We start from the raw sequence: 14,310 nt of genomic DNA, 5'->3' as shown, positions 1-14,310 counted from the left end.
TATTTTGCACCCGCGCAAAGCGGACTTTTCCCTCCACAGAAGCACGTCGGTTAACTAATAAAAAAAAAACTTGCGCTCCCCGGGGCGGTTCAGCGCAAAGAGGAGGCGTGTTCCGGCGCATGCTATCCGACGTTCCCTCATGCTATTTTACAGGTTTAGAAAACAATTGCGCCACTGACCGAAAAAAAACAGTTTAAAGTCAGTGGCGCGTTGCGCATGTTATTCATATGCTATTTTAAGGGCGCATGCTTGGCCTTAATCAATGTAGCGTGTGCACAACGCGCATGTACACTTTGATTCTCTCATCTACACAGAAGCAGCAGTTATCATTTTTGCAAATCATACATTATTATGAAAGATAGATAGATAGATAGATAGATAGATAGATAGATAGATAGATAGATAGACAGTTTATTATAAAAGCATACATCTAGCTTACACATTTACCCAAATTATCATACGCCTGTTTAACTGAAGTTAATTTGTTAATTTGTTTCTCCATCCCCAACGTCCCTGACGGGAACGTCGGTCTCCTCGGCTGTGAAGCGCTCCTCGCGTGCGCCTGGCAAATCCGCCATTATAATAGCAAACCCGCCATGGAACAAGCGCGCCTGCTCTTAAAGGGAATGTGAGATGTCGCTCTGATTGGTTTATTTCATGTTATGCCCAAACCACACCTATGAATAATGAAGCTACTTCAGACAAACCCCTTTTAGATTTGCGCCAGGCGCAAGAGTCATTTATCCCGCCGGGAAAATAGCAACAGCGCCGAGACCCGCCCACAAAGTTACTTGCGCTTTGCGCTTTGACACTTGTGTTTCAGATCGTTAAAATAGGGCCCAATCTGTGTTATATCTTACCACACCTGTGTGTCTAGTTAAGGACAACACATTTTGTGTTACTTTTACCTCAACAAGTGTTTTTTTATTTATTTTTTTATGTTTTTTTTGGGTGTTTTTTTTTTTTTGCATGATCGAACCATTTCTTAATCTGCTGGCGTTGTAAAATAAAATTCTCTAGTACTTTGATCTATAGCTTGAAAAAGGGAAAATAAAGTAAAATACTTTCAAAAACCCAACAAAAAAATCTTCACTTTGAAGTAGATTATTTCCCAAAAAAGGAACCATTTAGAACCATTTAGAACATTGAATAAGATGGGTGTGAATTACACGTCTGACATCAGGCGCTGGCGTTTTCTCTTGAATGCACTGAACGTTCGGACAGCAACAGAATTCCCCTTACAGCGTCTCAGGTATTCCTCATAGGCTCGGATGTGGCTTAATTCTCGGCTCACACTGATGTAGCTTGTCTCCAGGTCTGTCCAACTAGCATTTGCACTCGCAGGAACTGTGGATGGTTGGATCCTTTCAACCAACTCCTCTTCAGGTTCCTCATCAATCTCAAAGTCTGCCACTTCTCTTCTTTCCTCCTGAACAGGAAGACGTGGACGGGCCAGTCTAGGTGGCACAACCGGAGGCAGGACCAGCTTTGTTGGTATACTGTAGATTCATGGAATCTCCAGACTGCAGGAGACTGCACCAGGAAAAGTTGGGACAGGATCCGCAATTCCTTCATGTGCCTCTGAGTGACTGGAAGCTAGGGTTGGGCGATGTCCCCTAAATCAGCAGTTGACGATGTTTACAGTAAAACATTTCGATGGACGATGATATCGTGGGGTGGGGTTAATTTATAATATTATTATTAAAAATGTGATTTTTTTTTTCAATAAAAATTCAACAGTAGTAATTATTAGGTCTATAGACAACTAAAAACAAACATATTTTCAGCAAACAATAGATAAGTTGCAATATGGAATTAATTGTGCAGGGCTTTCACCGTGAGGTTGAGAATGAGCATAAATCCTCTTTTGTGTGTGTGTGTGAGAGAGAGAGAGAGTGAATGCACACAGTACTTACATCGACTGTGTTTACGGGAATACTCAACTTGGCATTTTGATATATTTCTGTGTTTATTCGGCCGTTTAGGCGCGCAACCGAAGACAAAGGCTAATATGCTTGTCCGTGTTGTGCTCGGAGCGCGCGCACAGCATCCTGTCAGTAGAATTCAGTTCTCTTTCGCGACTTGTCGCGCTTTTAACATTTCTTTTCAATATAAAGCACATCCTGATCTTTTCTTTCTCATTCATTCATGTTTTGTTATTAATAACTTTAAACAGAATCGTCAGCTGAAATATGCGTGGATTGTCAAAAATACGACACATTTAGAACATAAAGAGGCTCTGCGGCAAAAGTGAAAGTACCAGCGGCCAGCGGGCGAACAGCACTGAACACGCACTTTTGCCGGTACAACTTGAATATTATTATTATCATAAACTTTTCATTAACTTCGGTAGGCTGTACAACAAGGGAATTGTAATTGGCTACTTTTTCTGCAGAGAGCCGATCTCTGTTGATGTGTCTTAATTTTTTTAACGATCGTTTGTTGGTAAAGGGTGAGAGACCTTAGCCTGGTAATACCAGACTCTGCTACTTCACTTTGCTTCGTATACAGAGTCTGGAATGGCATAATAGAGAAGTGTTTTCTCTCTTACTAGGGGGCGCTTGTCTGACTTTTTAAATCATTGGTTACCCGTAAGCCAATCACATAACGTTTGGTTATGGCTTGTGTTATGCGCATGCTCAGCCGCATCTAACTTCCACTGTAAACACATGTATGATGCGAAAACAAAACCATCGAGAGAAATACCGGAGTGAACATGGCTGTGAACGACTTTTGCAGATTATGTGAAGTAAATCTACGCATCCACGGTACAATCAGCATCTACGTCACGGCTCTCAGCCCGCCCTCTGTTCGTTGATTGGCCCGGCCGTCTGAAGGCCGGTGGAAAACTGAAAGATAAGCTGCTATCTCAGACTGACTACAGAAGCGAAATGAAATTGAGTGGAAGTAGGAAGTCTGACGTAGTCAGGCTAGAGAGACCTTGCGAGCCACATGGTTTTTGCCAAAGAGCCAGGTGTGGCTCGCGAGCCATAGGTTCCCAACCACTGGTGTACACGAATCAATAGATCAAATTGCGTGACCATTTCACGAACTGCCGTGAGTCTGGGCTGGTCTGACAGGGTGGGGGGCGTGGCGTCACGATGGTGGCTGTCCACCGACATCACGATGGCCGATGATATCCCTACTGGATATCCCTACCCCACAACCCTACTGGAAGCTGGCGCTCCAACTCTCCAAGTTTTTGAAATGACACAAAGTCGCCATTATGGATCATCCCCACAGAGCCGAGGAAGGCCAGCACAGTCATCAATCACTCTTTTGGCAAACACTTTGGTAGCCTGTCTATGCATGTCTCCAACCATGGCATCCTATGCTCACGATATTTCACCAAGTTCCGTGAGTAGGACAGATCCAACTCCTCGATCTTTGCGCATCTCCGAGGTAGGTTGCTGCTCGAGACGCAGCAGATGGAATTTGAGTTGGGCGATAGAGGTCAACGAAGTCCTTGAAATTCCAACGAGCCTTCCGGTTCCGGTTTTCATCCCAATATTTTATATGTGGGAAGAACTTCAGCTTGGACAATCCAAACTCCAGACAACGGACAGAATCCAAGCTCATGGAAGTGACCATTTCCACTGCCCTACCAAATGTGTGGGGATAGCCGAACCCTTTGCGTTCACAAACTTCCCTTGCCAACTCACCAACAGTCCGGCAGTCTGTTAATCGCCCGATTGGACGGTCAGGCCCTTTCCAGGAATCCATTGGAATGCGATCATTCTTCTCATACAGGTCCGACAGAAGAATCCTGACCAAATCTTCACCCACCACTTGTGGGCCGGCCAGAAGGCAATCTGTCAGGGGAAAGAGACGTAGAACTCTTAACTTCTGGAGTTCATCTTTGATCCATGTCCCCAGGGGAGGAGGACCTTCACCCACACTTGCCGAACCAATAGGACTCAGGCCGAGAAATCCCCTCATTCGAGATAAGCTGTTCGCGTTGGTGGAGCAAACACCAAGGGGTGAGGCATACTGCCTTGATGTTGCGCAAAATGGCCGTCCAGAAAAAAAACTGCTCAATTGCCCATTCCAACTGGAATGCCTTTCAGGAACTCTCATACCCACCTAGTCCCTTCTGTTTGTGGAGAAGGTCAAACAACGTACTGCTCAGGTAGGTGGCTACTGGCTTCACAATGTGTCTTTAACCTAACCCATCATCGTTGTCTTTAAAGGGTGTGTTATTGTTCTTAACAATGTAATAAGAATTTGAAGAGCTCTGTAACATGAATCTGAAGTATGATAGAAAAACACAAAATATAATGACATTTTTTCATGGCTGGTATAATGGCTGACTTTAAACTCTTTGAACTACTAAAACTAATGGTGTCCACTGAAAGAGAAACAACATTTTGACAGAACGAGCAAAGTAGCCTACGTTCACTCTCATTATCAGTTGGCATGACCAGAGGATTTTTCACTGTGGACATCTTTTGCAATTTTGGAACAATATTTCCTTCCCATTTTCGAAGAAAGAGGTCAGCCTTCACAGAAAACATTTTTCCAAACTCAGTGTCAAGCTTCAACACAGGATAGAATACACAATTACAACACTACTGTGTTTCCTCAGTATGTTCACAAAATATTGAGTCTTTTCGAGTTCAGAGAGGCATTGTGGGCCATTCCAGGTTATGAATAACAGTAAAAAAAAAAAAAAAATTATATATATATATATAGCAGTATTATGATTTGAATTAAACTGAATAAAGAAAAATAAGTGGTGGGGCTTGCTTGGGCCATGACACACAAAACACAAGTCCTTACCAAGTGTGGCATGTCTACAAATCGAGGATATTGTTCAAAAATCTGTTCGGGACTTGTTTGCGACCCATAACCTGCGATTATTGTATGTTTTCTCCATGCCAGATTTGATGGTATTGAGGTTTTCTGGAGATGGTTTCATCCTTTTGATCACAGTCGTCCACTCCCGAGAGGACTTTTGGACTTCCCAAAGTGATAGACACTCCAGAGGAATCACTGATTCGACTACGTTTGCGCTGTTAGCGACGCTGATCATCATGAAGTTTCCTCCGTAGATTCCGAAGTCTCATCTCAATAAATCCACTGTGGGAAACTGGGTCATAGAAATGTTCCTGGATGAAAGGGGGAGGATAACAATTGTAACTTTTGCAAGAACCCATTATGTGTGACGAGCAAACCAGCAGAGTGGATGTACTTTTGGTGTTATTGTAACTGTACAATAACACTGTACAATAACTGAACCTGTATCACTGGTGAAGAAGTCCCAGCAGCGCCTCTACTTTCTCCGCAAGCTTAAACGAGCGAGAGCCCCCCCGCCCATCATGTGCACATTCTACCGAGGCACCATTGAGAGTATCATAACCAGTTGTATTGCTGTGTGGGGCGGAAGCTGCACTAACTACAACAGGAACTCACTGCAGTAACATGCATAGTAAACTCTATTTCTCTATTTATCTACACCATTATATTATAGGTCATTCTACAATTTGCATCTCATATATACTTTTAAAACCTGGGTTGCTGCTCATTCTTGTATATAGAAATCTTTCTAGAATACGGGAAGTTGTATTGGTTTTTAAGTATTTAGTTTTTTGTGTATTGTATTTTATTTATTTCTATTTCTATTTCACCATGAGTTGATTAGTGAGAAACGCAATTTTGATTTCTTTGTATGTCTGGTATGTGTGAAGAAATTGACAATAAAGTTGACCTTGACCTTGACCTTGTAATATTGGTAATTTAAAAAAATAAAATAAAACCAATTACAGTCACTAAATTTTCAATTGATTTGTAACCTGTTAACTAATTAACATACCACACTTTTACTATTCCAATTTGCATTTAAAGTGGGCTTTGTGTGTTTTAATAAGTGCAACTTACAAATCCTTCATTCTCTTCTCCCATCTTGATCTTCAGAGAAGGAAACAGTGTTACTACACTTTCTGCCAGCATCTGTTTCTCTTCATTACAAGGGTAACTATAAGCAAAATAAAGACATAACATGGAAGAATTACCCAATTCAACTCAGTTAAAATACAGGAACCAAATTCAGTCAGTTTTCTCTGCTGCTGATCAGCAGTTTGTTTTGCAAGTTTTTTTCCCCCCCAATTATGGTCAAATTATTAAAAGTAATCAGTGTGTTTTCAAAGTATTCAACATCTTTATACGTTATCGCATTCACAGTTGTTTTGGTTAATTTCTCAACTGTAAACTTACAATCCACTTTGTTCCACCAACGCACTGCCTCCTATCTTCACAAGGAGCTTTCTTGATGTCTCTAAAAGCATTCCTGAAGCTTCATAATCCTTATATATACTCAGATCTTTGCTTTCTTATTAGATGAGTTGGTGATTCATAAGACACTCACTTATATTGCTCCTGAACGAATCAGCAGTTTTGAATGAACTGATGAATGATTCACTCATTAATAAAGACAGTCAACATCTACTGGCAAAATGTACAGATGTACTGTACAAGTGTACAGACTGTTAGTTTCTGTGGAATGGGCAAACAAATTCAAACAGAGTGATACAAATATTGAAAAGAGTGCTGTTATTTCAGCACTCAGTTATATATACAAACCTTCTGTTGACTACTTGGACCAGCTTCATTTGTGTTCTGTGGTGCAACCTTAAACAAAAAATATGTTCAAGTATATTACTTGTAATTATGTATACGCAAGTCCTCCATGAACATAATGTTGATGACTAGGACTGGCTGCATCTACATCCAATTTTTCATCCTAAAAGGACAACAAATGTAACAAGACGAAGTACAATAATAAAGATATGAAATAAAATGAAACTGCATCTACTCTTATGTTATGCACAAAAAGGTTAAAGTAATCTTTTATCAATGGATAAGTTTAATTTATAAAGTTGTCTGTTTCTGGTCTGAATAGTGCTCCTTGCAAAAAACAGTGTCATTGGGCCAGATGGCATGGCGATTTATTTTTTATTTTTATTTTTTTAATTGTGTTTATATGAAATCAGGATTACAATGTACGCGACACAAAAGTTTGACGTGTAATACTGTAGGAAAATGCTGAAGCATTCTATGGTGGATGATCATATAATATATACAAAGTTGAACAATCCCAAACTAGTAAAGTGTGTTTACTATTGACATGTTAATATGAGTTTTCAATTGCTACCATTATGTACCATGCAAATGAAAAAAGAAAGTGTAGATAAATAAAGTACTACTTTACATTATCATTTGTAATCATCATCCCACACCATGTTTGAATGGAAATGCCACTTGAACGGTTTCTTACCATGCTCAAAATTGAAAAGCAATATTAATATTTAATGCTTAAGAAAAGTACAACAATACTGGAATCTGTATTCATGACACACAGGTCACTTATTATAAGTTATGTTACTGAAAAGGGAAATTACATACCAATGCATGTGATCCACTTCTCTTAATCGACTTAAACAAAACTTGAAACTTGTCCAAGGCTTCCACTTTCTCAGTAAGGTCGGTGTCAATAAATTCATTAAAATCAGCATTAAATTTTAAACTTCGTTGGTACTCTGCAGCAATTATTTCTGCTGCACTCTTGAGATGCTGCAATTTTTTGCATATCTCCTTTTCATCAAGTAGTACAGCCACTAGTGTTTCCGGAGTGTCCTCCATTTGAAGCTGCAAAAGGGCAAACAAAAAATCCAATCTGTTATATATAATGTTACATATACTGATTAAGCATATAGTATTCACATTCATAATGTAAAAGAATAGTTAACAAGCAGTGTTAGAATGAACAATATCTATTTATTTACGAAAACATCAAGCTAGCATAATAACCTAAAGCAATCTTTTGATCTCCGAAAGCCAGTCGTCCATTTTCAATGAAGAGTCTTCAGGAATTTGGTACTTCATATACTTTTACTATTTCTGCCATATATTATGGTAAAAAAATATTAAAAGTAGTGTGCTAGTACGCGGTTCCGACTTCCGAATCTGTTTGTCTCGTATTACAATGCACTCTCAATTTTTTTTTTTTTTTTAAGAGAAGTGGCAATCCCGGGGGTGCGCGAGACCCTGAGCACCCCCGGGATCAGCGCTTCTCTTAATAGGATGTTGAAAACAACACAACCTGTGTTGAGGACAACACATTTTGTGTTACTTTTAACTCAACAATGTGTTATTGCTGCTAATTTTCTACACACCAATGTGTTATTATTACACAATTTGTATCAATTACGTACGTACACGAAATGCGCAAACTGTGTTAAAATAGTCAAATTAACACATCCTTTTTGAGATGGAGACGTACTCGATTGTCGAAGTCAATCAAATTTTTACCGTTACCTTGATAAATCATGTTATTATTTAAGGGCATTTAACAAAACATCAATACATTCTGTTGTTTAATGAAAGAGAGGCGACAGATAGCAATGACAGTGGTAACGTTACCACTGTGTCAAACTCGTTAACGAGCTGCAGCGTTTTATCATCATTTGCAACAAATCAAACAAAGAAAAACAAAACTCGTTAAAAATGAGTTTTCTCTAGAAAGTGAGGGACAAACCTACCAAAGTCTATAGGAGAAATAAAAATCATTTGTGAAGCACTAACGTTAACTATCAGATGCGGTTGCTGCCTTGTTCAACACTGCCTCTCGCGTCTACGGATAATACCCGTACACAGTAGAGGTCGCTAACTAAATGCACATTTGACCGTCTAAAAAAATAACAATAATAAAATACATTTGACAATTTATATTTGACAATTTCTAATAAAAAATAAAATCGAAATACCTGACGTGTGCATCCAAGTCATCCATCGATGGAAAAAGAGGCGCGATCTTGCTTCTTGAGGACGTTGCAGCAATGTGATTATAGTTAACACATATTGTGTTGGACACACTGTGTTGTTTCTCTCTCTCTCTTTCTTTTTCTTTTTACACATGATCAACTTAAAATAAAAATAGCCATAACACAAAAAATGTGTGTGTGTGGGGGGGGGGGGGGGGGGGTAAGGTGCTTATAAGTATTACACAAATCAACACTGATGCAAGGAGGAGATCCAGTCAGATGATTCAGTAACATTTTAGCAGACAATCAGACAATCAGATAATAATTGAGAAATATAATTAATTAATCCATAGTCAGGATTAAAAGTTTAATAAAGAAACCATTTCTAATTAAAAAGAAAAAAGAAAATATTTCTAATTAAAATATATTTCACACTCTGAGTATAATGTTCTTGCCTAAAGATGAGTAAGTTGTTTGAGAGATCTCTCTTTGTAAGGTTTCCAGAGGAGCAAGATCTCATCCAAGGTACAGACTGACCTGTGCACAAGTTGATCTCCCTCTTATGCGGTTGCTTATCAGAACAGGGCTAAGTTTCCCTTTCATTCATCGCATTCTGGCAGATACAAACCACCCTCAAGATACAAACATATACATAGCTTTCATGGAGTGGAGGCCCATTCGTACATCGCCCCGTACCACACGTCCCATCTGCAAGATGTTTAGCCAAGATAACATTTGTTTACCACTATCGGAAACGTTTAGGTTTTCGCCCACATCTGAAAGCAAGTACAAAAGTTCACCCTGAGTTAATCAGCTACACTGAGGCATAAAGATTAATCAAAGAAAAGCATTCAAAATACATTTCAAATGAAAATAATGGTAAACACATCAAAATGATAATAACGAGAAACACATCAACATGATTTAACATGACGTTCGTTCTGTCTGCACTTGTTCTTGTTACCCGTTCTTCCTCCACCTGTGCCTGTTTCCCTCATTCACCTCGTGTATTTATACTCCCTGTTCTGTTCATCCTTTTTCAGTTATTGTTGAATGTCATGCTTGTCAGACACCAGTAAACCCTTTGTTAAACTATATTCAGTATTCCGCATCTTTCTTCATCGGCGCTCCGTGACACATGTAATAATGATTTTTTTTTTATATGATTGAAGCAAGATATATAATTATAAAAGATTAAATGATAAAACATAAGCAAGAGACATAATTTCTTTTTCTGATTCATCAAACACAATATAACATTTTGTCATCATGAAAAATGAAAGGTTCCTTACAACAGATTCAAGGATGATGTTTTCGAAGCCTTTGTATTCAAATGATTTTACATTTTCTGAAAGGAAGTAGAAAGCGACTTTATATCTGAAATTGGGATTACAGTGAATATTTCTGGCTTTGTGAAGATGAAATTTACCAAGAAGACAAAGTAATACTGCTAAAGAATGCGTATGTGCGCAGGCGTGTATCTCTCTTTACAACGTGACATTGCCAACTACTTGTCTGACATGCATATATCATTAAAACACATTATAACATTATAATAAAAACGCCTTAATTGCATACAAGTTCAGTTGTTGATTTTAACCTTTAACATTATCGTAATGCACCAGTTGACAGGGTTTCCTGTATAGTTTACAGCATTAGGTGAGAGAGATTTTTTTTTTACCTAAATGAATCGATACTGAATCGAGATTGGAATCGAATCGCAAGTTTATGAATCGAATCGTGAAATTTGTGCCAATACCCAGCCCTAATAAATACACCAGTCATTGTACCATGTAAACATTTGTAACATGTTGTCAGTAAACTTGAGATTCTGTACAATCTGTTCCTTTCTGGACAGTTACAGTATACTTCTTGTGATGCAAGGTGTTTTTTGTAAATTTTGATTTCATGGTGACTCACACTGGTGGTGTGCAGTGCGTGTGTTACATTTGTGTAGGAAGCAAAAATCAGACTCTTTCCTGTTAAACTCTTTAAAACACATGTTTTGTAAAGTGTCTGTCACTGGTGAATGATGAAGCAGCCCTGGGCAAGAGCTCGTTGGGTGGGTTATTCCTGCGGTTGACTCACTTCTCCCTGAGCACAACTTTAGGCAACGACAGGACTGAAGGCACACCCTAAGAAACGTGTGCTTTTATGAAACCCATATATGATTGCACTATATATATATATTTGTATTGAACATTGATGGAGCAACAGATTTTGTGTGAAAATAAATCATAAGTGGTTTGTTTTGTTTAAAAACCTTATAAATTAATGAGGTTCCATGAAGGGTATTTAACCCCACAAACACAAGGGGTAAAACCAGCATTGGGGCACAAGACTGTAGTTCTGAGGAAGGAGGACCCAAAAACAGAAGAATGCTTAAAGCTACAATATGCAATATTTGTTTGCCACGAGAGGGCGCTACATTCCAAACAACAACAACGGCGTAGCTTGATGACGATGTGAAGGAGCGTGGAATGATGGGAACTGTCGTTTTAAACCCCACCGTGGATGTAAATCAGTCAGACGGGAATCGAAAAATCATGTTCATGGATGAGGCTAAGTTAAATTTTTATAGAAAAACAGCAGCGTCTAGTCAGCAATAGTCTGGCAGTGATCAGAGTCCTGGATAATCAAATCCAAATCGTGAGGCGAGAATCAGTATCAGACAAGCAGGCGAGGAGCAAACAGAACCAACAGGGACGTCCCAGCTCACAATCAGAAACAGGCAGTAGTTCACAGCAGAAATCAAGTCCAGAAAGGCAAACGGTAACCCAGGGAAATCCAAACTCCAGTACCAGTAACAGTCCTAATGATCAGCAGCGATAGACCAGTCCAAGACCAGTGAATGCTGGAGAGGAACAGGGAACCGCAACACAACTGGGCAGAGAAAAATATGTTAGATAAAAATAAAATAAAACTTCTAAACAAGGAAAAAAGCGGTGAATGACCAACAAAATGTACTGAACATACTGAGAGGGAGCAAAGTGAAAGGAAGCATAAATGTAGCTGCGAAATCAAGCAATAAGGGGAGACAGTTGAGCGCAAACGAGCAGATGCACTGATTGCGAAACACAAACAGCTGTGCGTAAATATGTGGAAAAGATGGAAAAGACAGAAACAGAAAACAGAGGAAGATCAAACCCGAGTCCTGACAAAGACACACAGTATTGATACAAATACTTTATCTAAAATAATAATATTAATTGATAAAATAATAATTGCCTAATGTCTAAATTAATACTTGTTCAAAACAATCACTTCAGCAAAGTCGCACCATTTTCAGTTTATTTTGATAAATGAAATAATTAATTTTTGTTCAATATACTGTCATTAAAATATGTTAATATAAAAATATATTTGACAGATACAGAAACAAATCTATTTTAAAAAGTAAAGATTCTGAAAGCATTGAAGGAAGTCCCATAATAATTGAATATACAGTACTGTGCAAAAGTCTTAGGCATGTGGGTATTTTAGTATTCACAGTTTCTTCTGGATTTAGTCTCAGTTTTATCTGTTTCTTCATGTAATCACAGACAGACTCGATGATGCTGAGATCAGATCACACCGGCTGTTGTCACTCCTTGTGCATGCAAAAATCTCACTGGATTATTATAATTAATGGCAAAAAGTTTTGAAATGTAAACTGATATTACCTATTAACCTGATACCCTATTATTAGTCATTTAGTTTAAGCCAGGACGAATTTATTAAACTTTGAATAGATTTCATATTTTTGACCTTTGTAAAACATTGAGAACCTAAATTTGAAACAGGCAAGTTTATTTATAGCAGTAAAATATTTGGACAAGCTTGACTTTATATGTGTGTAACGTAAAGGCCAATTCACACCGCAACGACAGAGGCAGACCGACACTTCATCGAGTTTTGTCGGATCGGTGTGTTACCCTGTCGGTGCGGTGTGAATCGGCCTTCATGATGAAGATGATGATTAGGTAAGCGTAGTGGATCCAACTGCAGCATAATAAACACTTTAATAAAATTAAGAAAAAAACAAGGAAATACTAGAAACAGACGACATTAGACCAAGAACTGACAGAACTAAGGGCAATATATACACTGAACATTCTGAGGATAATGTTTAGGCCTTTGTAGGTTTCCTCCCTTTACGAGAGTTAGAAAGGTTGAACAAGAAAGGTTTAGAAACTATTAAGTGGTGTGTTGGTTAGGGTTTCTTATAGAAGTATTTTATTAGGGCCCTGAAGTTACCTTATATAGGTAGGCTAAGCATACCCTTTCCATAGGCCTCCTCTTTTGTTAGAGTCGTCAGGTTTATGCAGTGGGTAGTGCCAGTCTGTGCTCACTGAACAGGCTGGCTTCATCTCATGGAGAATTCTCTAGTGAGGCCGCCGTTCATCCGAGCATCAAACAGATAAACTCAGTGTAGCGTGAGATGGCTTCCTCACAATGGGGAGTTATTCTCCTGAGGCCACCGCTCTGTACAAGCTCCAGACAGACTACAACACCAAGCGTTGGCCCTCGTCGGGGCACCTTGATAGCCATCTTGTATTAGAATAGCAGGGCTCCCATCACTTTAGAGAGTCGTTTGAAATGAGACAATAGCTCTGAACTTCAGACAGATGATATTCGTGTGTCGGCCCTCGTGGGCATGTAAGTACTCTCTCCCATTTGGGGCGGTTTTGAGTACACTCCCTTAGAGCCTAAGCACTGGGAAGGGACACAGCACTTACATACTGTTGTCCTATTGTTAGTTTAACTGCTTCTATTGCTCTCCTAATTTGTAAGTCAGTTTGGATAAAAGCATCTGTTAAATGATTAAATGTAAATGTAATGTGAAATAAGTAAACCCAGGCCCACAGATTCTGCGAGAGCATCTTGCTTATGAGCTCTGCTAGTAGTCTCGCTATCAAGTAGTTAGGCCTTAACAGGCCTCCTTGCAGGCGGCTCCACAACGAGTTGGGTGCTTAGCATTGCAAAAGCATTGAGTATCACGTACTTAGTGCCCTAAGTCTGATCAGAAGGTCGAAGGACTCTTGCGAGGCCTCCCTGTTAGATCAGCCCTTAGATTCGGAGGTACTCCCCTCACTAGGGTCCCTTTAGAGTGCCCAGCCTCCACTGTGCTCCCCTCGTTTGCAAGGGTTAGAAAGCTCTATGCTGAGTTCTGCTCTCCAGGATGCCCGTCTCTATGATCCGGTCTGTGAGCGATCACTGCCACTATCTGCAGTCCTCCCCATCGGATGCCTGTACAAGTTACAGGCAAATAATGTTAGAGACTCTGTTTAGGAAACAGATGGGTTGCAGGCAAGACTAGGTCAGTAATGTAGACCAGGTCAGCCTCCCTGGTGGCATTTGGGGTTGATTTATGTCCCCCTTAGAAAGTGACTGGATGGGGCTCCTCATGGACCCCCTGGCCATGTTCCTTAAAGGAACCCTTTCCACTGGAAATTGTTGGTTTCAAGCCTGAGTGGCCTTGGTAGGCCTTTGTTTCATCTGAGGCTTCTTTGATGCTTATAGCTTTGGCAGTGGTCGTAGAGATTAATGTCACTGACAGCCTAGTGTGTGT

General features: G+C 39.5%; 1 long non-coding RNA gene across 1 annotated transcript; it reads right to left on the bottom strand.

The window, feature by feature from the left end:
* Positions 1–4,737: 4,737 nt before the first annotated feature.
* Positions 4,738–9,008, bottom strand: LOC311298447. Its single transcript, XR_014628958.1, has 5 exons — positions 8,763–9,008; positions 7,402–7,644; positions 6,580–6,627; positions 5,878–5,974; positions 4,738–5,108 (listed from the first exon to the last, which is right to left on the bottom strand). It is a non-coding gene; the product is annotated as an uncharacterized lncRNA (long non-coding RNA).
* Between the last annotated feature and the right edge of the window lie 5,302 nt (positions 9,009–14,310).

Source organism: Rutilus rutilus (assembly GCF_951802725.1).
Source record: "Rutilus rutilus genome assembly, chromosome: 10".
In the NCBI taxonomy this organism is placed as follows: Eukaryota; Metazoa; Chordata; class Actinopteri; order Cypriniformes; family Leuciscidae; genus Rutilus; species Rutilus rutilus.
Note: the sequence above shows the minus strand (reverse complement) of the source record. Positions and strands in the feature narration are given on the sequence as shown.